This window comes from Strix uralensis, chromosome 11, assembly GCF_047716275.1.
Source record: "Strix uralensis isolate ZFMK-TIS-50842 chromosome 11, bStrUra1, whole genome shotgun sequence".
Classification (NCBI taxonomy): Eukaryota; Metazoa; Chordata; class Aves; order Strigiformes; family Strigidae; genus Strix; species Strix uralensis.
Window position 1 is genome coordinate 4,825,271 of NC_133982.1, and position 26,506 is coordinate 4,851,776.

General features: G+C 52.0%; 1 protein-coding gene across 2 annotated transcripts in view; it reads left to right on the forward strand.

The window, feature by feature from the left end:
* The window catches only part of LINGO1 (leucine rich repeat and Ig domain containing 1), a 167,809-nt gene that overhangs the window by 98,335 nt on the left and 42,968 nt on the right, over positions 1-26,506 (forward strand). For both annotated transcript variants that reach the window (XM_074881112.1, XM_074881111.1), the window contains exon 5: positions 3,098-3,183. The gene's annotated coding sequence lies outside the window, so the exon portion shown is untranslated. The remainder of the gene's footprint in view (positions 1-3,097; positions 3,184-26,506) is intronic.

Genomic DNA, 26,506 nt, shown 5'->3' on the forward strand with positions numbered 1-26,506 from the left:
CTTACTGGAAGCCCCTGAAACATGCTGAATCATTTACCTCTTTTTTTTGCATTTAGTATTCCCATCTTCCAGTCTCTTTCTCTTTTTATCTCTCCCTCTCTCCCCCTCCCCCCTTCATCTTTATCAGTAGCTAATGAAACAGGCAGGGAGAAACCCAATTCGTACAGTAATTAAATTTACTTAGTGGGTATTCAGCTGGAGTAATGAGAAGTTTAATTCAATGATTAGTTTTTTCTTTCATTAATTAAAAATGGAACAACGGTGCAGTTACAGTGGGCTGCATTGATCCTCCTTGTGGAAAGCTGCTGATGGAGGAGGAAGGAAGGCTTTTTTCTATCATTTTTTCTATCCTCCCTGGATGCTCTCCCCACACACAGATGCCTTTATTGTCCCCTCTCTCTCAGTTGACCTCTCTGCTCAGGTGTCCCTGACCCTCTCTGGGTAAGGGGTGCTTGGGGCAATGATGGAGGAGAGTGGTGGAACAGCCCCCCACACAGGTCCTCTCCCCGATCTGTCCCTACAAGCAGGCTTTCAGCTTAAAAAGGGATTTGAAATATTTGCTGTGGGTGGAAGATTGAAAAGCAGGTCCGAGCCCACAAGAAGTTTGGGGTGGGAGAGTTGTTTTCCTTCCTAGCTAAACAGATTTTGAGCCATTTAAATATGTTAGATTCATAAACATGTTTTTAGTCTTTTAAAATAAGTGATGTGTGAAAGCAAAATTAAATAAATAAACCAAATAAGTTGTTTCCCATTTTTCAATGGTTTCTGCAGGCTCTTGAGCAATGTTAGGCCCTTAGATGTCCTTTGAGACATGGTTGGGCAGGTTGTGTTCCCCTAAAGCAGAGGTATTGGTTTGCTCCTAGTTTTTACATGGAAGGTTTATATTTGTATCTTTTGGGATCATTGTAAAATCTGTTAGGTGTATGAGTTCATAAGGAGGTGTAGTCAGTGATGGGAATAAAAACCCCCACAACAAACAATGAACCATTAATTGGTATTATAGATGCAGTCTGTGTGCATAAGGGGGCTGGCTGAGGTGGCTGGGCAGGAGAGAAGGCGCTGAACCCCCCCTTGCCCGCGCCCTCTCTGCCCAACCTGTCTTTCAAGTCATCTGTTTCTCTGCTGCTGGTGTGGAGACTGTGTGATGGTGAGAATTAGCCAAGGGCTGGGGGCAGTGAGCACCTGGCTTTGAAGCCAGTAAGTGCCAAGGGCACTCAACACCTCTGGAAATGAAATGTTTTTGTTTTCCTTGGGTGTCCTTGGGTTATCTCAGATGATAACTGCTTTGGAAAAGCTAGCGGGCAGGTGATAGGCTCCTGGCCAGCCCTGTGCTGTGTCCCTGGGCAGGGAAGGGCAGGCAGAGTCCTGCAGTGGGACTGGAGCCCCTCCAGCAGTGTTCCTGTCTCCTGAGGCTCCTCTGTGCCCCCCTGCTTGTGGAGCTACTCAGGACACAGAAATAATGGTTCTATTTCAAAAAAGGAGGAATACATTCCCCTGTTTGACTTTGTCCCCCAAAACAGTGAAAGTTGTGATGGAAAATGGTTTCTAGCAGGAGAAAAGGTGAATGTGGAACACTCCTCTTGCCACTGTGACAGGAGAGTCACAGCCGTGGTACCTGTGCTGTCCCTTCTCCAGCATGTACCCTGGCCGTGGCAGCAGCAGGGAGGTGAGCGAGGCTGGGCTGTGGTTGATCTGGGCACTCTGGTGCTGGCTGCTGCTGCTGTGCTGCCTCCCGTGTGTGGGGCAGCTGTGGGATGGGGCAGGCCAAGAGGTCAGCTGTCCCAGCTGGGTTTAGGGAGCATCCCCTGCCTGTCAGGATGGCAGCACAGGGTGAGGCTGCGGGGGAGGTTTAGTCTGGAGAAGAGGAGGCTGAGGGGAGACCTCATCGCCCTCTACAACTCCCTGAAAGGAGGGTGCAGAGAGGGAGGGATGAGTCTCTTGAACCAAGGAACAAGCTATAGGGCAAGAGGGAATGGCCTCAAGCTGTGCCAGGGCAGGGTTAGACTGGATATTAGGAAGTATTTCTTTACAGAACAGGTTGTTAGGCGTTGGAGTGGGCTGCCCAGGGCAGGGGTGGAGTCCCCATCCCTGGAGGGGTTGAAGAGTCGGGTTGACCCAGCGCTGAGGGATCTGGTGGAGTTGGGAACGGTCAGGGTGAGGTTCATGCTTGGACTGGAGGATCTTCAAGGTCTTTTCCAACTGAGATGATTCTGTGAGGGCAGGGTGGGACAGGGCCACTGTCCCTGTGCACTCCTTGGCTGGACTGGAGCTCCTGGCATCTGCCAGGGCCTAACCTGTTGTCCCCGGAGAGGGGTGATGGTGCTTTGCTCTAGACTGTTTTGGGCTGACTCTGGTTGTAACACAGCATTTCCAAATTCCAGTACGTCTGTGGGAGGACCCCCAAACACCACAGGTCCATGGGATACAGTGTCCCTCAGCCAGAGCCTCATGCCTCATCGCTGGGGTCCTGAGCTGTGAGACCCTTTTGCAGCTCTGGGTTTTCGTGGTGTGTTGCAATTCCTGTCCTGTGTGAAGCATTTTATTGATCTGCACAACCTGAAGCCACCAAGGATTGGGGTACAGAGATGCAGCCAAGAGCAAGGCCTGCCTGGGGAGACTTTACTGAGGGCGGTGTGAGCCCATGCTGGCCAGTGAGTGCTATCTGGTCTTGTAGACAGCTACAGCACTGTTTTACAACAGTGTTTTTCAGAGGGCTTTTGCATGCATGTGTTTCTTGAGAGATCACTGCAAATGATTCCCAAGTGCTCTGGCCCAAATCTGTCCCGGTAGCTGTCAGCAGATCAATGCTCTACTAAGTACAGGCCTGCTCTATTTCCATGGGAAAATGGCTTCTATTAAGCAGTTCATTTTGGGCCTTTCAGCAGCAGGTCTACTAAATTTTGGTAGCTGTGTTTTTCTGTCTGTTGCAGCCTGATTTATAGCTTTTTAAATATCAACTCAGATGAAGATTAAGCTCAGCTGAGCTCTGATTTGGGAGGGAGAGGGGAAAAGCCATACACAGCTTTTTAATTTCTCTCCTGCTTGCTTCTCAAATGCCAGGTTTAAAGCTCTAATTGCGATATTGTTTCACCCACAGTGCATGAGTGGAAAGCAGAGGAGAGGCCAAAGCCCAGCGCGCCCCTGGCATCCGATCCCCCAGCATCCTGCCTTCATCTGACCTGGGTAGGTGGCACACGAGCTCGGGCACTGTTGTATTGCTGAGCATATGACACTCACATGCCTCTGTCCTGCTGAGTGCAGGACTGGACTTGTTTCTGCTGCCATATGTGTGGTAGAAATGCCTCCCCCCAGCCCCCCGTAGTCCAGGGCTGCTACCCAGCCCTCCTGGGGTGCAAGGCAATGCAGCTTTCAACTGGGATCTGGGGCAGGCGCTGCCTCTGTGTCTGGAACAGGTAAGGAATGTTCAATCCATCATGCCTGCACAAGGGAGGGTTTTGCCAGGGTGGGATGAGGGGAAGGCATCCAAAACTGAATATTTGACTGGTGGCACTTGGGAAAGGAGGGCTTTGTCGTGGGGCTGTAGGGCTCTGCTTAGGCAGGTGGATTTGCTCCAACTCATATTACATCGGTGAGGGGCAAACGCTGCCTGAATGGAGTGAACCAATGTGGGCAGCCGATTGCTGCAGCCTGGGGGATGCTGGGCAGAAATAGTTTCATCTTCCAGGAGAGGGCAGGAAAGAGGGTCCTCAAAAGGCAGTGTTTTCTGAGATGTCTCTATTACCGTTGCATGGCGCCCGCGCGCTCTCCACCAACTCAGCCTCTTCCAGCACTCTCGCCGGGACAGTTAAAAGATGGGAGCTGGTTTCAGCTTGTACTGTACGTACAAATCCTCAGCTGAAATCTGTGAACTGTCAGTTTGATGCAGGCAACGTGTGAGACGGCAAACATCAGAGCTGACTGGGCTGAGGCAATTTCCCAGGATGTCAGTCCTCAAGAGAGAAAAAAGGGATCTCTCTGTGAAGAGCAGAATTCAGTTTCCTAATGAAAAAAAATTAGGATGATTCAAGCATCCTTTTTATGCCAGAGCTGAGGGAGGAATTGTTTGAATTGATGTTGTCCGAAGTGGTATGAGATGTCAGGGTGTGCTGTGATCTCTGCTCCACAGGAGTGGTGCCTCCGGGAGGGACACCTCTGCTTCAGGCAGAGTGCAGGGGCTCACCTGGAACTGCCCAGGAGACAGTGTCCCATGCCTGGTTCAGAGGAGAGGGGATCAAAACAGTTGAGGCAGAACTGGCTTTCACACTGACACATGCACACACATATCTAATTTCCCCTTTACATCATGTTCTTTGCTCAAAGCAAAGAGCAGGCTGCATAGGCTCAACCTGATGCATGCAAAAAAGGGACCTGTCCTCACCTTGCCTCCCGTTCCTGTGTGAGGGGCTGGTGGAGAGGTATTTCCAGCTTTGCAGAGGGATTTCTAGCTGCTTGTTGCTGTTTCCCGTTTTTATGGTACACAGGAATGGACCCAGGCACCTGTCCCTCCCTGCTCCTGCAGGTGCTCCTTGCAAGTTGGGCCCTGGGAAAAGCTGTGTGCAAAGGATGCTTGGTCAAAGGAGTTCCCACTGTGTCAGGGCCGACAGAGCAAGTGGAGGGACCATTGAAATAGCGGTTTTCTGTCAAAACACCTTCTCAGCAGCAAGCCCTGAAATGCATTTATTCTTAGCGATCTTCTATCAAAACAAAATTCTGCCGGGAAATGATCGTGCTGGTTAAAGTCCTCCCTGAAAAAACGAGCACTGAGAGCCATCTGGTTTTGGTTTAGATTTGGGTATTTTCTTCCAGAGTGCCATTTGCAAAAGTTGAAGATTTTTCCTAAGAACAGTATTTAGAAAATGAGGTGGGTTTGTTTTTCCTTATGCTTTTTTCCTCTGAGAAAAGAAAAAAAAAGTTATTTTCTGGGAAATTGGGATAATGGAGGGGGGTGTAGTCTTTCTCAGCCTGGTCTCTCCACTAACCTAGTGGAGGACCAGGGCAGCCCAGCACTATGTAGCGTGATGATGGGCACAGCCACATCTTGGGTCCTGAACACCCCAGGGGCAGTGCACAGCCCCTTGCCCAGCCCAAAAGCCTGGAGCAAAGCAGGGCCTGGTGCTGGGAGGGGGCATCTCAGCCTGAGCCTCCAGCAGACGTGTAAGCCCTCTCCCCAAGGAGACAGTGAACCTTGGGGCTGGATGATGTGGTCAGAGGTTTTATTTAGTTCTGAGGCAGGGCTGAACCTGAGTGGATTTTTAATGCATGAATTTTTAGTGTTTAAACTGAGCAAATCTTTGAACCTATGTGGTTTCTGAGGGCAGTTTCTCTTCCTCTTTGAATGCAGTGCCATAAATGCTCCCAAAAAATCCTTCCTCTCCTCTCTGGTGTTGCTAGCTCTGGTGATTCAGTCACAAACTTGCAATAGGTCAGGCTTTACCCCAAGCCCCTGTGTCACAGGAGTGTTTTGGATTTTCACTTTTCAAAAGCCAGTTTTCAGCATCAGGGTTATGTCAAAGGCCTATAAATGAACAGGGGTGCTGCAGGCTCCTCATCTCATGCTGCAGTGGGCCAGAAACCCCTTGTGAGTGTGACCAGGAACAGGGAGGAGGATGTGGGTGACCTGGGGGTGCAGGAAGGATGAGAAACAGGAAGGGGCTGAGTAGTGGCACCTGGCATGGCAGGAGCTGGTCTGGTGAGAGGAGGAAAGGGATGGCAGCTCATTTACCAGAAGGTGCTGCAGTGTGCATGTCTGCACTTGTTTGAGAAGGAGCAATACAAGTTGTCAGGTGGAAAACATTACCTCCCCTGATAACTTCATTTTGCTGAACAATCTCCTAGCTCACAGTAAGGAAAAATCAATGCAACAGATCCCAGCTGCTCATGCAGCAGAAGACCCTGCCTGGGAACCCCTGCCACCCCATGCTGTCCCCAGCTTATATTAAAACTGCTGTTGTTTTACCCACAAGGGTTGTTTTGTTTTCCTATCTTATTTTCTTTCCCTTCTTTGCCCTATTGAGAAAAAAAGGGGAAAGGGGGGGAAGTGATATAGCGACTTGGTGGATACCTGGCATTTAGCCAAGGTCAAACCACCACAGGGGACCAGCTGGTGCCCCCAGAAGGGGGGCTGTCATGTAGGAGTAGCAGCAGTGTTGGGGCTGTCCTCAAGAAAGTTGCATGGGACGGCCGAGACACTGGGGACACTTGTCTTAAACCCTTAAACAGGGTGGCTGAAATGAGCTGAGAGAGAGAGCAAGGCTGGAGGGAAGGAATGCAACAGAGGGAGAGGTGTCTGTAGCCTGTTTTGCTAGGTGCTGTTTCAGGAGGTCTGCTCCTTCACCCCAGCAGGGCCAAGAAAAGCCCTGAATTACTTTTTTACACCTTATCTGGCTCCCACCTGTCTCTCTAGATTAAACCAGATTTGTTTCTAAGCGTCTTGCTCCAAGGGCCAGCAAAGCTATCGATGTAAAGAGATTTTTGTTGTTTAATTTTTTTTTTTTGGTAGCACATTTGCAAAAATAAATACTAATTGTGCAAAATGCTAATAAGCTAGGCAGGGAGCCAGGCTGCGCAGCCCAAGGATGGCACCATGCATGCAGCTGCTGGGCCTTAGTGCAAACCTGGATGCCACCACCACAGTCCAGCAGCTCTGGAGAGCTTTGCAGTGGTGGGATTTCTTGCGGGGTGCCTGATGCTTAGGGCTTTGCAGTGCCTGTGAGCCTTGGCAGGGACCACAGGGGACTATTTGTTTCAGGAGTCTGGGCACTGTGTTAGCAAGGCTGAGAGGCACTTGAGGTTTTCTAGCAGTAGAACAGCTCTTCCCCGTCTCAGAGTGGGAGATAGTATCGTGCACACACAGCTTGGGATGTCACATTAATGTTAAACGCAGGGAAGAAGCAGGAACGAGCGAGAGCAGGAGCTGGGTGTGTGTGGCAGTTTGTTTCTTCGGGTTTATGCGCTGATACTTTCTGCTTAATTGCACCCTGACATGCACAAAGCAGGGGGAGAGGCTTTAAAAAAGCTTTAAAAAAAATTACCTTCCATGAAATATTCAGGACTGGCTGGTTTCTTTTTAAAAACTGGCATAATTACTCCTGCAAGGCTTCTAGTTCTCCTGGTTTCATTGCATTTGGAGAGAGGCAGCTGGAGTGTTTGTCCTCGTTAGCAGGGAGAGAGGCTGGGCTGGTTTGTATGCATTAGAGGGAGGCGATGACTGTATTGATACTTGGAGATGGGTGAGTTGGGGATCAGCAGGTTGATTTGTTCCCATGAATATTTGCTGGTGATGGACTGAGGACTTGGAAGGGAATGGAGGCAATTTAGCAACATACTAGGGCGTACAAGGAACAAGAAAAAACATCCCTTGTGCTTTAGGCCTGTGCTCCCTGCTTGCTGTGTCCTGCCTCTCCCCGGCGGTGGGGACCGCATCCGCTTGCCTGCGGAGAGGGGCTGCTGCAGGAAGCGCTCTCCTGACGCTGTTAGCTGTGATCCAAAATTAGCATCCCATTCACTCGCTCTTAGCTGTGTTAGCTCTGCGAGGCTAATAGGGCTTATAAAAGAGGTCTCTTGTCACTGAAATCAGCAGCTCTGACTCAGAATACACAGAGGGAGCAGACTTGCTGAATAAGGCAATGTAGCTGTTGTAAGTGCTTGCCTGGCCGCAGCAGTGCTGTGGGACTTGCCCAAGGTCAGTCTGAGAATCAGTGTCAGAGCCTGGGAGGGGTCCTCTGTTCCCGTCTTGGTGGCTAAAGTGCTGGGTGAGGAGAGTGGTGTGAGCATCAAAACCAGCCAAGCTGTGGAGCATTCCCAGTGCTGTGCCATGTTCCACAATTAATCACTTCCACCCACGTTACACCTTCCCCCTCCCCTAAATCCTCCCTTGCCTGGTACTGGAGTGGGGAACGGAGGCAGCTCCAGTTTTATGAATCAATCAAAGACAATGCCTGCTTTTGAGAGCTGCTGATTTAGAGCGCCCTTTGCAAGCATGTGTGCAGTATGATTTCTTATCAGAGCATGGCTCTGGATGAGCCTGCCAAGAGGAGCTGTTCCAGCTCCTGGGCCACATCCTGGGGAGACGGGCTGAGTGGTCTTTTCATCTACAAATAAAACAAACAGGAACAAAGAAGGCAATAATATTGACTTTCATCATTGATATTCCTATTTATCTCAGTAATAATTAGTATTTCTATTGCTGGAAGGGTATAGCTCATAATCTCACTGTTTCAGGGGAGCCTATTAATGTCATCACCAAGTACAGCGAGGCATAAAGTGCTGGGCAAGTGTCGAGGAGGGCAAAGTGGGGTGGAGTGCTGGGAATGGAGCAGACCTGGACATGGAGGAAAGAGGCAAGAGGCTGTGGAGGAGCACATGGATGCTGTAGGGAGTGGTGGAGCTGCAGAGCTGTGGAGATTAATCTTGGGCATGGGTAGGACCTGGGTCAGCACAGCTCCTGCTGTGCCTGGGGTGAGGTGGGAGATCTGTATGGCCTTGCTGATGGGAGCTGGGTTTCTCGGGGTCCCTGTCACCCAGCCCTTCACTGTCTCCTCCAACACAACCAGAGCAAACCCCACTTGTCTGTTCAGGAGGGAAGGGCAGGACTGGTGCTTCATTGTGGTGGCCCGGGGGTGGAGGATGCACTGTGAGATGCAGTCACAGCACCTTCCCCGCAGCGTGACGTTCCTCCAGGCTGTAACAGCAGATCCCCCTTTTCACCAGCACACCAGGCAACAGGGGAAACCGGGGCAAGATCTTGCGTCTGTCCCCACCTGCCCCCAGGGTGCCTGTGCCATTCATGTACAAACTTCCCAAAGCATCCACAGTGCTTTTTATTTGCTGGCACTTCATTAGTCATTCTCTGTCCTCTTTTAAAAAACCCTCACAGTGCTGTCTGCAGGTGCCTTGTTCTGTCAGAGCTGCGTACCTGACCTGATCCTTCTCTGGGATCCCAGAGGATGTGGGACACTGAGGTTTCAGCACCGGTGCTGTTGCTCTCCTACATTGCTGTGAAAGCTTTGTCACCCAACTGCTCCATGCATCATCCTGAATCAGTCTGGAGGTCCATTTTCCTGCATCTATTTTTTTAATTGTCCTATGAAGTGCATGTCCTGACCCCACCTGTGAGGGATGGTTTCCGGTATGCAGTGTCCTGAGCATTATCAATTCCTCAGGAACCGCTGTCACAGCAGCCGCAGGGACCAGCAAGCAGCAAATGCAAATGCAGGGCGGTGTTTTTATTAGGATTTAAATGAGTTTAAGGCTGTTCAGAATTACAATGTGATTTGAGCCAGGAGGGGCTTATAAAACTGGTACGAGTTCATATATTATACAGTAAACGTGCCAAACCCCATGACTCCTGCTGAACACCTTCCTCACCAAGGTGGGGAAAGGAGCACGACAGCTGCCAGAGCTCAGCCCTTTTGTCCCATCAAGTAGGTCCTCATGGGGGAAAGGGCTGTTTGAGGTGGAAGGAGGGCTAAAAAGCTCAGCCGTGGAGGTTGCTGGGCAGGGGAGCCAGTCCCTGTAAACAAACCTGTACTGTTCAGGCTGGCAGATGGTCTCTGGCTGGAAGGTGGAGTGCAGGAGAAGCTTGTGCACGTGTTTTGGACAGGGTGCACTTCACCCACGCATCCTTCCCTCTTTGTACAGCTCCCCTGGGGGAAGGTGGCAGTGGTGTTAGCGATGCTCTGGCCATGCTGGAGGAGGCTGTGCACCAGGGAAGCAGCATGACTGCACCTTCTTCCTCCCTGTGCAGTGAGTCATGGCTTCTCTAGGTGCTGGTGCAGGATGTGGAGACCCTTCCTTGGGCCAGACTCTGCTCCAGGTTTCTGGTAGCAGGGAACTTTCTCCAGTCAGTTCAGGATGTGCCAGTCCTAGTTTGCACCTCTCTGGAGACCTCATAGCACCCAGATCCCCTGCCTTTTGCACAGACATCACTGATAAAGGCTTTAATGGCCATTATTGTAATCTATGGCTGTGCGGGGCTTTGTGCAGAGATGGAGGAGAGATGGGTGATGTGACAGAGCTGTACCTGTGTGTACAGGTGCCCTGGCTCTGACACCTGGTAGCCACTGTGGTGGGGGTGACAGATTCCTCTGTCTGCTCCCTCAGCCAGGACAGGAATAAAAGGGAAGTTGGAGCTATTGGCTTGGGATGTTCGTGCCTCGCCTCATTTCAGTGCTATGCTTTTGATCTCTGAAGGATACGGCTGAATATTTGAATGAGAAATACGTGGTTGTATTGAAATCCTAGACAAAATGCCTTTTGTGGCTCCCTGCATGTTTATTTGCGTAAGAGCGTTTTGCTGGAGAAACACGGGAAGGAGCTCGAGGGAGATGAGCGAAGGCGGGGGTGAGAGCATCGGGGAACTCGCAGTACAATTTCAGGACACTTAAGAGCCTCTTATTGTCAGTGGCAAGACAGTGACATCGGAGGCAGCTCAGGCAATTGTCTGAGACAAATTGCTTCATTTGATGGGTTTGTCGGTATCTCACTGGTTAAGTTTCTGGGTTATATATATATACAAAGCACAGGAGAAATCCAGAAATACATATATATATGGATATATACATGTCTCTGTATCCATAGTAATCTCCCATAAATGACCTTGCAGGCATGAAATAATGTCATTGGCCTGCACGGTGCTTCTGAGCAGCTGGATGGTTGCTCTGTAGGTCTAGGGAGCGAGGGAGCCAGGCCACCTCTCGGGATTCCCACTGTGAAGCCACCGAGGTGCTCGCTATCATGCCAGGGAGTGGGGCTGGCAGTGTTTGCTGCAGGAGGGAGCATCTCCCCTCCTCCCCAAAAAGAAAGGTTTCACTTGCTTCAGGAGGTGCTGAGGGAAGAGCCTTTGCTGACAGGTAACATGCTGCTAAACAAAGCTGCTTTCCCCAGAGAGGGAAAATTGTTGCTGGTGCCTGCGGGAGAGGTGAAGGTGGAGATGTGACAGATAGCAGCCCTGCTGTTTTGTCCTACTCGGGGAGATGGCAAGCCAGGGATGAAAAGGCACCCTGATGAAAAGAGGCCCAGTGGTGGCATTTGGGAGGTGTTGGAGAGGCAATTGCTCAGCTCTCCCCTCCCCGTGCATCCGAACCAGCACAGAGCTCCTGCTTTGGACAGCCCTGTTTGAGCCATTCCCCGTGGTGAGGATGCAGGAGGAGGGCAGCCGGGGCCGTGTTGGCTGGGAGATGTGTGCTGCACCCAGCAGCCCAGATCAAAGGGACTTCAGCCAGCGACATCCTCCAGAAAGCCTTTAATGCCTAGCCCTGGAGCAAGGAGATTTACTCAAGGGACTCATTTCCTTTCCTGAACATAAAAAAACTGTGTCAACTTGACATTCAGGAAACTTTATTTAATACCTTTTTATTCATTTAACAGTTTAGCTAATTGCAATGCTTTTCTGTTATTTTTATATACTTTTTTGATTCATTCCGATGTTGTCCTTATATACTCTTTGTTCTTTAAAGCCATTTCATTATGGGTATTTATTGCCTCTGCTGGTTCTCTGGGAGGATGGGGAAGGAGGAGCGGTACCCTGGCTGCACCCATGTGCTGAAGCTTTCAGTAGCTCTGGTGATACCGGCTGGTCTCAGCAGATCAAGATAAGATATTGCAGAATCATAGGATCATTTTGGTTGGAAAAGACCTTTATGATCATAGAGTCCAACCATTAACCTAGCACTGCCAAGTCCACCAGTGACCATGTCCCTAAGTGCCACATCTACAAGTCTTTTAAATACCCCCAGGGATGGTGACTCCACCACTTCTCTGGGCAGCCTGTTCCAATATTTGACAACCCTTCTGCTGAAATATTTCCTAATATCCAATCTAAACCTTCCTGGTGCAATTTGAGGCCATTTTCTCATGTCCTATCGCTTGTTACTTGGGAGAAGACATGGACGCCCACCTCGCTACAACCTACTTTCAAGTGGAGAGCAATAAGGTCTCCCCTGAGCCTCCTTTTCTCCAGGCTAAACACCCCCACTTCCCTCAGCTGCTCCTCATAAGACTTGTGCTCCAGACCCTGCACCAGCTTTGGTGCCCTTCTCTGGACATGGTCCAGCACCTCAATGTCTGTCTTGTAGTGAGGGGCCTAAAACTGAACACAGTATTCGAGGTGTGGCCTCAACAGCACCGAGTAAGGGGGTCAGTCACTTCCCTAGTCCTGCTGGCCACACTACTGCAGAAGCTGCTGCTTGTTCTTCTTCTGGTGGTTGCTGTTGAGAAGAGTGCACCCTTAGCAGCACTGGAAGAGTTTGCAGACAAGCCTTTGCTTTGCTGAATTGTTTGATTGGGGCAGAAAAACAGCAAAAACCCCAAAATGTCCCAGGGTTTCATTGTGCTGTTTTCTCTATGAAGTGATTGTCATTTTACTTTAGAAAGAAAACTTTGGTTGGAAAGTTCTTTGACTTTTATTTTAAAGAGCTGCGTAAATCCTTAGAAATGCCCAGATGTAAAGTGAAATGTTATTGCGCTTCTCTATATTTTAGATTCACAGCATTTAACAGAAAATGTTTTCTTCTGTTAAGTTGATTCTTACTGAATTGTCAAAATTATGGAAAAAATAATTGTAATAATAATTATTGCACTAATGGTAACGTGCTTTCACAGCCTTGGCTTTTACCACAGCTCGTTGTGCTCTTTCATTCCTCCTGCTCTGTGTCTCAGCTGTCTCCTCTTCACTCAGACCTTTCCCCAGGCATTGACTTAGCGCTTAGAGATATGCTGTAGTTGGGAACTGTCAGTGTTAGGTCAATGGTTGGACTGGATGATCTTCTAGGTCTTTTCCAACCTAGACAATTCTGTAATTCTATGGTGAATCCCGATGCAGCAGCCCCCCATACGTGACTTCCTTGGGCCCAAACTCACGGCAGCCCTGGCCTCGTTATGTACTGAAGTCACCAAGACTTGCTGGTGCTGCCCCTGCCTAGGATTATCCAGATAAATGAGCTCAAGTTTAAGCTCCACCTGCCTCCAGCCTTGCCCCTTTGTGCTGGGGTGCCCTATGGCATCCATACCCCACAGCTCTGGTTGCTGGCCTGCCTAGCACCAGGTCTAAACCATGCCATCAGGCTTCGTGTTGTGCCCTGCTTGGGAACATGATGCACTGCCTGTCTCACCGTGGGGTGCTACCCCCCTGCCCAAACCAATGTTTTTAAGGCCATGAGTGGTTTGCAGCCTCCTTTCCTCCTGCCTGGTGCAATCCCCGCTCATCCCCCACCCTGCACACCCGAGCACCAGCAAGGAGCAGAGCTGGGGAAAGATGTCAAGAGCTGTTACAGCATGTGCGGGAGCTTATATAAAAGGATCCATTTTCATTCTCCTGCTTGTCTGCTTCAGTCAAAATACAATGCCACAGCTAACAACGTTTTGTGTCATAGCAGACCACAGCGAGCTAATGCATGGGCTGCTGCGGTAGGCGCTACATCTCTCCGTACCGCAGCTGTCCTGAGCCCCTACCGCAGCCTCTGGGGCTGCCTTCACCCCCGGCCCCTGGGAGCCCACAGCTCGCCCTGCTGTGAATCATGTCTCCCACTGAATTGTAGCTCCTTGTGGGCTCTGCAGCTCCCAGGTTGCAAACCACAGCCCTGCTAGGCTCTTCTCCCAGCTGGAGGAGCGGTTCTCTGGTGCTTCTGCCTTCTCAGTGTGAGATGAAGCAGACCCCTGCCTGCCCAGCTGAGCCCACTGCAGGAGCAGGCAGGCAGCTCTGGCCTCACGGGGGGACCCTGGAACAGCACTTGGTCATGTTGCTGATCTTTTTCTGTTCAGTAGACACATGTGTGTACACATGGACACACACGTACCAGAGTGCCCTGGAGGTGTCTGGCAGCTGGTGTCTTCAGCTTCATTATTTAGAGGCTGTAAAGAGCATCTCTGCCTGTCCCTCCATGGGCGTGTTGCAGGGCCACTGGGAGTGGCTGGAAATGGCAGGGACCTGGAGATGGTACCTGAGACAAAGTGGGGGCAGTGGAGGTTTGCGTGCTCAATCCAGGGACCAGACTGCCTTAGCCAGGGTGATGGCCATGGAGCCAGGCCTGCGCTGCAAGTCCTTAGAGATGTGATGCAGGGAGAGGAGTGTGTAGGGACCCGTGTTTCCTTTCCTCCTCTTCAGTGTACCTTCACCTATTCCTTGGCAGGGCTGATCTTGCCTGGATACTCCCTTCTGTTGAGCTGGACCCTCCATTTTAGGGACATTTGGCTTTTCTCTGCTACTGTGTTGGGTAGGAGATGTGCTCTGTGTGGCACAGAGGGGGCAGTGCATGTGTCAAGCCTGGTCTGTGCACAACTGCTTGGACCCAGGTCCACAGATACGTTCACAGATGCTGTGGGTGAGCCTTTGCTATTGTATTTCCCCCCCCACTTCTCCCTTAAAAGTCAGTGTTGCATCTCCTTTGGAAATCCGGGCTGAGGCTGCGTGGCTGAGAGCTGCAGCAGTGTGGCTGTGAAGGTAAGCGGCCGCCCTGACTTACAGCAGGCTGGAGGGTGCTTTTGTCAGGCAGGTGGATGTGGACGGCTCTGCCCTCCAGCAGCACTGCTCCATGATCATTCACCATCAGGGACCGTCCTCTGGATAAGGCACTGTGTCTTTGTTCAATATCTGCAAATTGCTCATTACCAAGGACTCCGCTCCATGAGCAGGACCTGGGTACTGGAGCAGACAATATGAATCGTGAAACCTCAATGCACCGAGCAATTTTCATCAGAGGTTTTCACACCTTTCCTTTATCCTCTCTTTACTTTCTCTCATTTCTCCTCGGTTAGAAAGACATGGAAACAGGTCTCCTGAGCTTTGATCGTGAGCTCGCCGCCACCCCTCGCCTCTCATTGGCGCGGGCAGAGCAGCTGATGGGGCTGTGGGGACGTGGCACAGCAGCAGCAGAGCTGCAAAACTTCCCAGGGCCGGCTGGAGAGAGGCAGAGGGCACCAGCCATCTCCCATCCCATCCCCCCCGAAATGTCACTTGCTTTTAAATGCACTGGTAGTTTAAAATAAGAATAACCTGCTCCAGGGCTTCTTAAACCGTGGAATTAAATATGGTTCTGGTCTCTAGGCAGAGTCTGACTCTTCAATTCTAAATCTGCTCAGCCAAGCGAAATATTGCAGGGGGGAAAGAAATCAATATTTCTCAGGCCCAGCACGGAGAGGAAGCTGTCTGTGTGTGGCTGCAGGTGTGCAAGTGCAGACATGCACACACAAGCGTGTGAGGCTGGGGTGGGAATGTGTGTGGCATGTGTGAGCACAGCAGGGAGGAGCACTGCTGAGGGACAGGGGATGGGGAGAGGACATGGTGTTTGCAGTGCCAGAGAGCTGTATGTGCTGCTCTGGGAGAGGTGTGGGGGTGAGTCCGTTGCACTGGGGTGTGTGTCTGGGCACACAGCTGGGTTTCTCTCCAGGTGGTTCCCAGCACAGTCTTTCAGATAAGGAAACACAGCTTTCTCAGTTTCATGACGTGTAATTTAGTGGCCAGGGAGAGGCTGTGAGCTTGTGCCAGTGGAGGTGTGCTGTGGCTGTCCTGGTTTCTGGTACCTGGTACATGGAGCTGAGCTGCACAGGAGACAAGAGTAATCAGGGCTAATCAGGGTTTCTGGCTGAGCGAAGGACTTTGCCCTGTGACGTGCAGGCCCCATCGTTTGGAGGATGACAGCGTTTCAGATAACGGATGGGATGCCCCTGCTCTTGCTGTTGGTTGTTTGTGTAATCTGTCATGTAGAGGCATTTCTGTGTGGTGGTGGGACCCCCACCCCAAGGACTGCTCTGGATGCACTGTGTGCTGTGTTGTGTGGCCTGTGGCAGTGTGCCCCAGTGCCAGGCGCCCTGGGCATGGCTGTCCTTGCCCAGGGCTGCCTCTTGCCCAGAGAACGTGGGCAGGGTGGGGAATGGCCCCAGGTATCCGTTCAGGGAGTGTTGCTGCAAGTTCCTGTCCTTCCCTGCAAAAAAGAGCTCGAGCTATAGCTAGAAGCTATAGTTCAGGGGAAGATGAAGCTGATTTTTCCAGGTCTAAGTTCTCGAGGTCGTTTCTGTCTGTTCAACCCCTCTCCCCAGCATCACTATCCTGCAGAGTCCTGATGCTCTCCCTCTCTGCTGCCGTGTGTGCACGGTGGTGGGAGGAGGGAGCTGTGCGGCCGCGCTGGGATCAGGAGCAGAGGAGGATCTCCATCTGCAGCGGAGAGGGGAAGGACAAATGTTATTGACCTGCTCTGGCATCAGACCAAACCACAGACACTCACCCCTCCCAGAAAGTCTCTCTGATAGCTTAATTTCTTAATTGCTGTCTGTGATCAGGATGTCAGCTCTGGCTCTCCTCCAAGATATGTCACTTCCAGCAGCCCCAGGGCTCTCTACCACCTTGCTTGGTCACTACTTTCAGCTCACCGGCTTGACTGGCTGGAGTATCTCCCATCTCCATGCAGGCCACCTCTGCTGCCCTGAGGGCATCATGGCAAATACTGAGGGAGCTCAAAATGTTCAGGGCCCTGGCTCTAGTGCTGTTTTGTGCCTTGGCCAGAGAGCCAAGGGTTGGAGCTGAACCGTGTGTTTTGAGGTCCCAGCTAGAGTCCAGCACAGTCCCTGGAGGAGATGGGAGCCTCAGATGCCTGGTGCTGGGCTCAGGATGGAGAACTGGAGAGCAGGCATGGTGGGGTGCCTGGAGATGAGGGCCCGGGAAGGGACCCAGAGGAGAGCTGCCCGCTGTGGGGTCTGGCACTGGGCTGGTGGGAATTCCTGGCACCTCCAGCCATCCAGGTAAGGCAGTGCTGGAGCATGCAGCAAGAGCTTACAAGCTGCAGCACAGCGAGGCTCTATATCTCAATAAGCAGCACTCCAAGGCAGACCTGAAAATAAATATTTGAAGAGGAAATAGTACTCTGTCTTCTATTGTCTCTCCTCCTTTCCTCTCTCACTTTCTCTCCCCCTTCTCTTGTCTTTTACGTCTGACTGAACACGAGAGTTCATTGTTAAAGGGGGTTTGTTTTCTTGTATTTTTTTCCTTTCTCTGTTGTCTCAATGAGGAAAGTACAGGAGCTGCACTATTAACAATTCAGACCCGTACAGCAGCAAGGGCTGTCTTCGTGCCGAGCTTGTCCATGCCCAGGTTGCTGGGTACTTGTTTTTCTTCTCCGTTGCTTAGTTTGCTTGCTATGATAAAACACAACTAGACGGCTGTTTCTTCTGCAAGGAACAGAGATATGATGGGACCAAGCTGTCTGAAGAGAAGTCTGTAAGTGCAGTTCAGTCCAAGCCTACAATAATTTTCCTCATTCTTAGTAGCTTTGGCTTTGTGCAGGTCAGTGGTGCCATGAATGATGCTGCTGGCCCTGTTGGCCTTGATGGGAAAGGTTAAAACTGGGCCAGGAGGAGGTATCTGGCCTTGTGCCTTCCTGGAAAAAGAGGAGTAAGGGACTGTTAAGCTGCAGATGGATGTGCAGGTCGAGGCTTGTGGCACTGCATGTACTACAAGTCAGACAGAAGGTAGGTTTCTGAGGCAGTGGATTTTTACACTGGAGTGGGAAAATCAGCCTCTTGCCTGCCACCAGCTGCTAGCTGGGTAACCAAAGAAAGGGGAGCCCACCCCTTTCACAGAAATGGTGCACACCCCATGCAAGCTGGCATAGGGCTGTCAGCAAGGCCCTTCATGGATAAGAGCTGGTGAAAGTAGGGATGTTGTGTGCAGAAGTTGGTCCTGGAGTGGAGAAGCAAGTGCAGAGTCAGCCCACAGGCTGTATGATCTCCCCCTCTGCATTTGAGGATCTGTGGGCTGGGAAAGGAGCATTGGCATCATCTAGAGCCCTCCTCTGAGCGTGAAGGGAAGTGTTAGGAGAAATCAAATGTAAAAGTAGAGGTGAAGAGTGGTAGTGAGAAGGGAATGGGGAAGGGAAGGGAAAGACTCCAAAGAGGAAATGGGACTGAAAAATTCAGAGGTGTTTAAGGATATCCGAGACATCACAGGCAAGGGAGATAGTCCGGGGAAGATGTAACTTTGAGAGAAGTCTTCTCAGCCTGGCTGCAAATGTTTTCTAAGCTTCTCTGCTATATTTAGCAGCCTCCATGTCCTTTGGAGAGTTCTCCACGCAGATGGCGGAGGAGCGGCTTGCCAAATGGTGGATGCCGTGCTGTGTCGGAAGGGGGTGCCCGGTGTTCAGGGAGAGAAGTTTAATGTCGGCTTCGCCCTTTCAGCACTGAAGCCAAACAGTTCACTTTGCTGCCCCATGGACGGGGCTGCCAGATGGCTAAATATTTGCTTGTAAATTAGCAACAGGAAACATGCGATGTAAAGCCCTAAATTGAAGAAACAGAGGGCCTGGATTGGACTCTTTCTCCTGCAGAGGATGGTCTCTGCAGAGCAGGGTTGGGTAGATCCATTACAGGAGCAGTACGAGGAGATCTCAAAGCAAATGAACGCGGGCACTGTGCTTGCCATCTCTCCCCTGTTCATTGGCACAGTCATGGGCCATTACTCAAGTGTGCGCAGCCTCTGGCTGTGTTTGCTTTAAACCAATATGCAGAGAAACACAGCTTTTCTCTCTAGGAAAAAAAAAATGCTGCTTGTTCTGTATCTGTGCAGTATCTCACTGAATGGGATATGACTGGAATGAAATTTCCAGGCACTAATGTAATATAAGTACTCATAATCTGTGCGTGAGCATGTGTAGGGATAGGCAACGTAACGATCCCATGCTGCATGGCCCTGAGCAGCATCCCATACGGTCCTGCCCTTCTTGAGCATGAGCCTACCTGCAAAACGGCTTCGTGGCTTGCTTGGGATGTCTCTGCATCACGCCTGATCCAGGGCTCTGGGGCAGAAGGTGGGGAAGGAAAGCCTGAGACATGCTGAAAGATTGGGGAGGGGGGAACAGGGAACACAGGGATATTCACAGAGAATCTCACCAAGGTAGTGCTAATGCTGCCTCCTGTGAGTCCTTCCAAATCTCGGGGCTGCCCAACTCCCTGCTCTGCACACCTCCACTCCAGAGGCATAGGGTTATTTTAAAAACAAGTAGATATTGAAATATTTGCTTCCTTTTATTTGCTGTCTGAAGTCAGAGCCTAGTGTTTTCACATTCTCCAGTGTTTCTGTGCAGACGGGAGGGTTGGACCCTCTCCTCTCCCCTTGGTTTCTAATGAAAGCCAAGCTTCCCACGTCTTAACTTGACTCCAGGGGCTGGGGCTTTGAGAAGCTCTACCTCTGTAATACTGGCAATAAAATCATAAGAGCTGGCTACGCTGCTGTAAAGCTTTTATTGCTGTGTGAAGAGGAACAGCGAATCTTCCCTCCCTTCTCCCTGTCCCTGCGGCTCCCCGTCTCTCGCTCCGCTCCCCATCCAGGGCTTTGAGCCTTTCTGCTAGGCAGCACAGACTGCATCCCATTTTCCTCTGCTTCTGCTCCCCTTGATCCCCTCCCTGTCCTGCTTCCCTGGGGCTGCTGCTCCTCCCTTGTCCGGCCTCGCCATGCCCCGCCAACAGGTCTGCTCCTGCCCCCCGTCCTTGTCCTTGCTGATGTCGTGTAGCTGCTCAGCTGCACGTCAGCTCTCCGTTTGCGGCATGATCGAAATGAGAAGAGCTGTAATAGCTCCCCGCGTGGTTAGGCCATCCGTGCGTTTTGCGTTTCATGGCGACTAGGAGCGTCGTCTGCCTTCCCACACCATCCCCTACCGTATTTATAGATCACAGCGGCATTATCCGTGTGGATGCAGATTGTGCATGACGGTTTTCTATAAATACAAATGCTCTGTAATTATCGTTAGAACTATTTAGCCCAATTCAAAGGTAGATTAAATAATGAATGTGTGTGTGATATGCCTGTCGACATCAACAAATGGAAAGAGACATGTCTGGATGCATATCTGGAGGTTTCCCCGGTGAAGAAGTTGGGGGAGGAGAGCGGGGAGGGAGCTGAGCAGCCGTATTGATGTAAATGCCTCTTTCACAGGGGTTCGGGCAGCGCCGTGTGGCCCGACGGGCAATCTCTGCTCCCTGGTGGGATCTGGGGACTGGACAAATAGGTGGTTTAGGAGACACTGTGCCAAGGGACGGACAAGGACCATTGGCACGTGCAGAAGCCACTCGGTATTCACGGCTACCCATTGCTGTGCATCTTTCCCCTCCGCTTTCACAGCTCCTTGGGAGCAGCAGGAGGTAATTTCAGGCTAGGCTGCCGATGGAGAGCGATGGAAGGTGTATGATAAAGCTCCCCAAAGCCACTCGGCCCCTTGTTTCTTATGGTAATTTATTTTCTCTGAGGCTGTGCATGCCTGGGTGTGTTCCCCTTCCTGCTGGTTTCTCCCTAGCGGTGAGCTGGTCCACAGCAGAGCCCTTTGGGGACACTGTCTCTCTCCCCTGTTCTGGCTCTGCTCCTGCCCCAGTCCTCCCTATGAGAAATGAAGAGGGGAGCTTTAGCAGGGGCAGTCCCCTGCTGGGTCCTTGCTGAGGATGGATGCGGCTTTACCAGCATCCCAGAGGGGTACAGTCCCCCCTGCAAGGCAGGACTGGCACACTTGGGAAGAGCAGTGGCACTGGCATTTCAGGAAGAGGATGCAGGTGTGGTGACCCCTAAACGCTGTGTGTGCCCCAGGAGGGGAGTTTGCAAAGCCAAGGGAAGAACAAGGTAGATGTCACCACTGCTTTTAACATGGGAACCTCTGTCTCTTCCTCCTTCGCCCGCTCCCCGGGCGCGGTGAAGACCTGCCACTGCTCGCAGGCAAGAGCTCCATTAGCTCATGTTTGGCTGCTGGGTCTCAGCCCTTCCCTGGCTTGGTGTCACATCGTGGGCTGCTCCCCTGCCCCAGGGACAGTAGCTTGGGACCTGCGAGGGAAGTGAGGCTGGGAGGAAGGGCTCCATCACAGTAACTAATAACTGTGTGCTGACAAATTGAATTATACCTTTTCCAGTTGCCTGCACTATTGATCAGAGAAAAGGTTTGTGTTTTTGTTAGGCTTTTTTTTTTTTTCTTTTTCCTTTTAAGTTACAGTTGCAATGTCCTGGGGGCTTACAATGAACTAAATAAGGTCAGGTTAGCAGAAGAATCAAATATGCTCTGGCAGCAGAAGCGTGGGCTTTTCCTGGTAACTCTGAGCAGAGAGGAAAGCAGTGGTGGGAGCCGCAGCAGCTCCTGCTCCTCAGTGCCCTGGTGCAGGGAGTGTCCTGCCACAGCCTCCTGCTCCCGGGGAGGGCAGCGCTGAAGCAGAGGGTGGGCTTGCAAGTTCAGCAGCTGATAGAGTGTTTTCAGTGTGGGGTGAAACCAGACCCTACCCCACCAGGCAACATCCGGAGGGCTGCTTGGAAAAATGGGGTGATGTGGGTAGGCTGTGGGGGGAGAGGCAAAGCAAATGTCATTGTGATTAGCCTGATCCCAAGCAGCATGGCAGGAGCTGTGGGGGAACCGGGGTTCACCAGAGTGTCTGCCACTTGTCCCAGTTCATGCCAAACTGTGCAGTCCAGGCTGCTCAACTAGCTCCTGTCCTGCCTGGGACGCTGCCGAGGTGGGCAGGAGATGCATGATGGGGTGCAAGGAGCCAGGATTTGGCCAGGCGCAGCATTTGCCCGGCAGCTCCCTGTGGGGTCCCTGCCTGGGGAAGCTGACGGTGTTTAGTTCTTTGCTCTGGTGCTGGGATCCTGCTGTGAACTCAATTAAAGCTGTGTTGGGAGAAGATGGAATAAATTACCCAGATGAAAAGGATGAGTAAAAAAACATGTGCAGAGAAATGCCAGCCCACCTTTGAAAGGCTTTATCGAACTCGGACACGTGTCGTCTTGACAGCAGTGAAGCTTCAGGGAAGGGGGAGCACTCCCTGGTGTCCCCCTTCATGTCCCCACTCCTGGGCTGGGACTGGGGACAAGGGCAGGGCTGTTGCAGGAGAAGCAGAACATTGAGGTAACCTATTGGTGCCAGACTCGGGATAGAGGTGAGGTGCTGGAAAACCAGCTTAAAGCTACGCTTAGGTGAAGGTTTGCAATGGCAGCAATGTCCACCTAGGAGAGGAGGGCGACTACAGGTTCAGCAAGTGGTTCCAGTGGCTCTTGTGTCCCATTCTCTGTTTGTCCAAGTACCCACCCATTTGCCCTGCTTGCCCCCAGCCCCTTGAGTCCCCACTCTGTGACTTGAGTTGCTCTTTCGTGTTGCTGGAAGAGGCCAGCAGCTCTGGATAAAGGCTGGATTTGCTGCTGAGGACCATAAACATTACAAAGGGAGCAGATGCCATATGGGAGCAAGCCTTACTGCCACCAGCCCCAACACTCAGCTGCTGGTCAACCAGGGCTGGCAGATAAACCCTGTAACGGTGGAAAATCACTTTGAGAGGCCAGGACTAGCGCAGGCTGGATCCGGCCCCGGGCTGCTAGCTGGACAGACCTGCTCCTCCAAAAGGGGAATCTAAGGGCGGTGTAATGCAGAGGCCAACTCTGCAGCCCTGGAGCCATGCTTAGAGGGGTGACCCGAGGGCAAGCCTCTGTGAGCAGTAGGAGCAGGGACATTCATATCTTGTTCTTGTGTAGCTCCGTTTACAAAGACCTAGATTGAAATCTCGGCTGCCCTGGGGTGGATCTGGATGGTCTCCAGAGCTGTCTGTGTGCTGGCAGAGCTGCCACACTCCACACGGCGGGTTTTCCCACTTCACAAGTCCTGTCCTTGGTGACCCAGGAGCCCCAGGCTTTGGAAGCAAAGGTTCTGACAGGGCCAGTTCCCAGCCTGCCCCATGTCCCTCCTGCTGCATGGGGGCTCACTTCTCTTCTGTGCTTCACTGTACCAAATTCACTGATTCCAGGCAAGGACCGACAAACTCTGCACTGTCATCACTCGTCTTAGCGTTATTGGGTCTTGGTGGACAAACAGAGGCTCATCTCCCACATGGTTGTCTGTCTGACCTACTCCTTTCTTCATAACTTTGTGTGATATGATCATCCCTCCTCGTAGCAAGCTGTGCCCCCTTCACCTCACCACCATACTGGAGCTGCAGCACCGGTGCAGGGTTCAGAGGTGTATGTGAGGTGCTGTGCATGCTCGGCAGGCTGCAGGGCTGCTTGCCTTTCCGTTGTGTCGCCAGGATGGTGAAGTGCTGGTCCCTTGACAAGTCCCTGTCATCCAGCACCTTACCCTGGTTTCTTTACACCCAGCTCTGAGAGCCAGGGTTGCGGCAGGAGAGGTGGACCCGTCCTGCTCGGTGTCCCCTGGGGCCTGCTGAGGTGTGACCGGCAGCTAGGGGACACATCTGGGCACAGAACTGACGTCTCTGCTCTTAAGTGCAACCTTCCTCCTCCCGCACTGCCCTGCTTGAGAGTCCGGACACATCGGGCACTGGATTAACATTCCCAGCACAGCGTCACTCCATCACCATTTCTATTAAACTCATTTGCTATCTAAAGGAATTCATTTTCCACTTTGTTTGCCCATGATAAAAAAAAAGCCCTATGAGCTGAGGCCCCAGTGGCTGAGAGGGGGGACTGCCCAAGCAGGGAGCTGGGTGCCAGTGTCTCCTCCTTCAGGCCATGAGCTGGGAGGAGGGAGCACATTCCCACCATCCATGCAACAAGATGCCCCTCTCTCTACGCTTCCACCATGCTCCTGGAAGGAAGAGCTGCCTGTTGCAGGCACCAAGGCTAGTGCTTGTTTTCTTTCTCGAGCAAATGACAGTTTCACTGTAGGATAAGACTTTGCAAAATCAGATTGTCCCCTTTTCACTGGGGATATCCCTGGGCTTCAGGAAACTCTAGCCCCTTCCAAAAATGAGGTTTTCTTGGAGTCTACAGCAAGTCCAGGGAAGGTAGAGACGAGATGGGTTCTCTCTGCCTGCTCCCCCATCTCCTTGTGTGTCATGTCCTTTAGTCAATCGCTTTGCAACAGGCTTGAGAACTGGATTCCTGCCCCTGCCTGGGGTTCAGGGCCTGTTTGGGTGCATGTGGGAGGGGGAAAACAGGTATGGGGGGTACCAGGGGGAGAAAAGAGTGAGAGTGTGTGTGTATGCATGCATGTGAGCAAAACCCCCTTGTGTGTGTGTGCGTTCCCTTCAGGGACCTTGGGGCTCATGTTGACAGCCCCCCCTGCGGTTTATCACTAAGCCTCCTAGTATGGGCACCTCCGCAGCCCTCTGTGCCGCTGCTTTCAAGGTCAGAGGCTGCTGGTAATTGATCTACAGCCTCACTATAAATCTCATGCCGAGGGGAACCTTCCCTGCTGACTCTCGACAGCAGCATCTATCCTGCATGGCTTGGCCAGCCCGGTCACCAGCAAGGGGGGCTTTAATCACTCCCTGCCTCTGCCGGACGGCATTGGGGTCTGAAACTGGCCTTGCTGGCTCCCAGCTATGCCACGCACCCTGTGCTGCTTGTGGCTGCATTTACAGAGGGTTCCTCCTGGGGTCAGCTAACCCCTGCTGTGGTCTGCAGCCACAGGGCAGGAGAGTGTGGGTGACTCGCATGGGACCTGCGGTGCAGCTGCCAGGGCCAAGGGACTGATCTAGTGGGTTTGGGATCTCCAGCATGGCCTTGGGTGTGTGCCCCACAAGACCCAATGTTTAGGGTAATCTCCCAGCAGATGGGAAATCTGGCTCCAAGGCAGGCAGAGGAAGAGTTGTAGTTGGCATCCAGCTTCCCAGGGAGCCCGTGGAGCCATGTGTTACAGGGAGAAAGGAGCTAGGGGTGGAGAAGGGCAGTGATGGTGGCCATCAGCTGTATTAGGGGTTATGAGCTGTTAGCACTGGGGCTCAGTGCTGGGCCACCCTCCTCACCTGGTGTCCACCATGTCCCAGGCCTGAGCAGTCAGATGCCAGGCTGGGCCCTGGCTGCGATTCCTCTGCCTGATCGACTGCCGTGGTCAGAGCAATCCAGTCAGTTGTAGTCAGCACGCAAGCCTGCTGGGTGTAGTTCGCAAACTGGAGTCCCTGCAGAATGACAGCCCTTTGCAAACACAAAATGTTTCCCTTCATAGTAATAATTTGCAACTAAACAGCAGCTCTGTTCGTGATCACGGCAGCTTTCAGCCACGAGTAGGTGCTGACTTCAAGCCCTCCTCACCCGCGCTGTGAGCAAAGCTCTGCTCTCCCAGTCCCATCCCATGGGATCAGCCCAGTCACCCGCCCTGTTCCCACAGAGCAAAAGCATATCCTGCCAGTTTCCCTCCCACAAATCCTTTCTCAGAGTCGCTGGTACTAATGGAGAAGAGAAGTAATCAAGCCAGTTTAACCCCCCTACTACCTGTGACTCTCACTGCAAAGCCTGCTAATGAGCAAGCTCAGGTTGTGCTAATTACTCTAACCCTGGCAGGCCAGATGAGAGCACCAGGAGTTAACTAATACTCAATTAACCCCTGGTTGCTTGTGCTGATTTCCCCTGTTTCCAGCAGCTGTCAGAAAGTCAACATGTAAATAGTGACAGGCAGGAGGCAGATAAGCCTCTGTGCAGCTGGGGGGCTGATAACCTCCCCTGTGTGGCACTGGAACTATGCAGCCCACCCACACAAAGGACCTGAGCCCACATTGCTGAGCTCTTTTGGCACTCTTGCCTGGTGGCTTGGGGCAACTTGGAGCCCCTCTTTGAGTCTGCAGCGTTAGGTCCCAGCTGCCTCTCCGTCCCTTGATGCCCTCATCCCTTGAAGCACAAGTGCCGCCGGACGGATGGATGCAGGGAGCTCCCAGCCCAGTGCAAGGGGCCAGAGCAGGTGGGAAGGAGAAAAACCAGGATGGGTTGAGGTGATCAGGAGGGTTGTTCACCAGGAGCACAGCCCGCATCCTGTGAGTCTCAGGGAGCTTTGGACCCTGTTGTTTCTCACGCCTGCAAACCTGCTGGCTCCCGAGACACCTTGGCTGTGGGACTGGGATGCGTGGGGTGGGGGGTTCCAGGGTGTGCAGAGCGGTTGGGGCGGCCCCGGCTCCCGCCCATACGCAGAGCTGCCGCCCAGAATTTGCCCTGCAGTTGCTATGGTGACATTACCGTTTCTTACCTCACCGGGGGAAAAAAAGCCTCCAAACATTTAATTCTGCAGCCCACCTGGGAGCCTTTTAAACTCCCCATTCGGTGTTTGACATGTAATAATTTTTCTGCTTTTAAGATTATCCTAAAATGCTCATTCTCTTTCTCTCTCTTGAAATCTCAGCAGTGGAGCCTCAGAAAGAAATCAGCATAAAAAATACCAATACAAGTTTCAAATGCCAATTTGTCACCGTCACTGAGAACAGGCAGTGACAGGCACCAGGGAAGGGGACGCAGCAGTGTGAGTCAGGGCTGACCGCTGGCGACACTGGCACGGTGCAGCCACTGCCGGCCTGCTCCCGTGGGAGCTGCCACGATGGAGGGCTGGGCCCAGGGATGAGATACTGGAGTGGGAGAGGGGAAGGAGGCGATGGGCTGGGTCGTCGTTCAGGGAAAATAGTGAGGAGGGGAGGAATCTGGGGAGGAGAGCTGGTTCTGGTTGGTAGCAGGGAGGGCTTTGATCTGTTACCCTGCATACAGAGTGATGCCATTGCTCAAGAGACCCATCAGTGGTGTAGGCATCAATGCAAAAATGAAAATAAGATAAAAACTCCCTAAAGA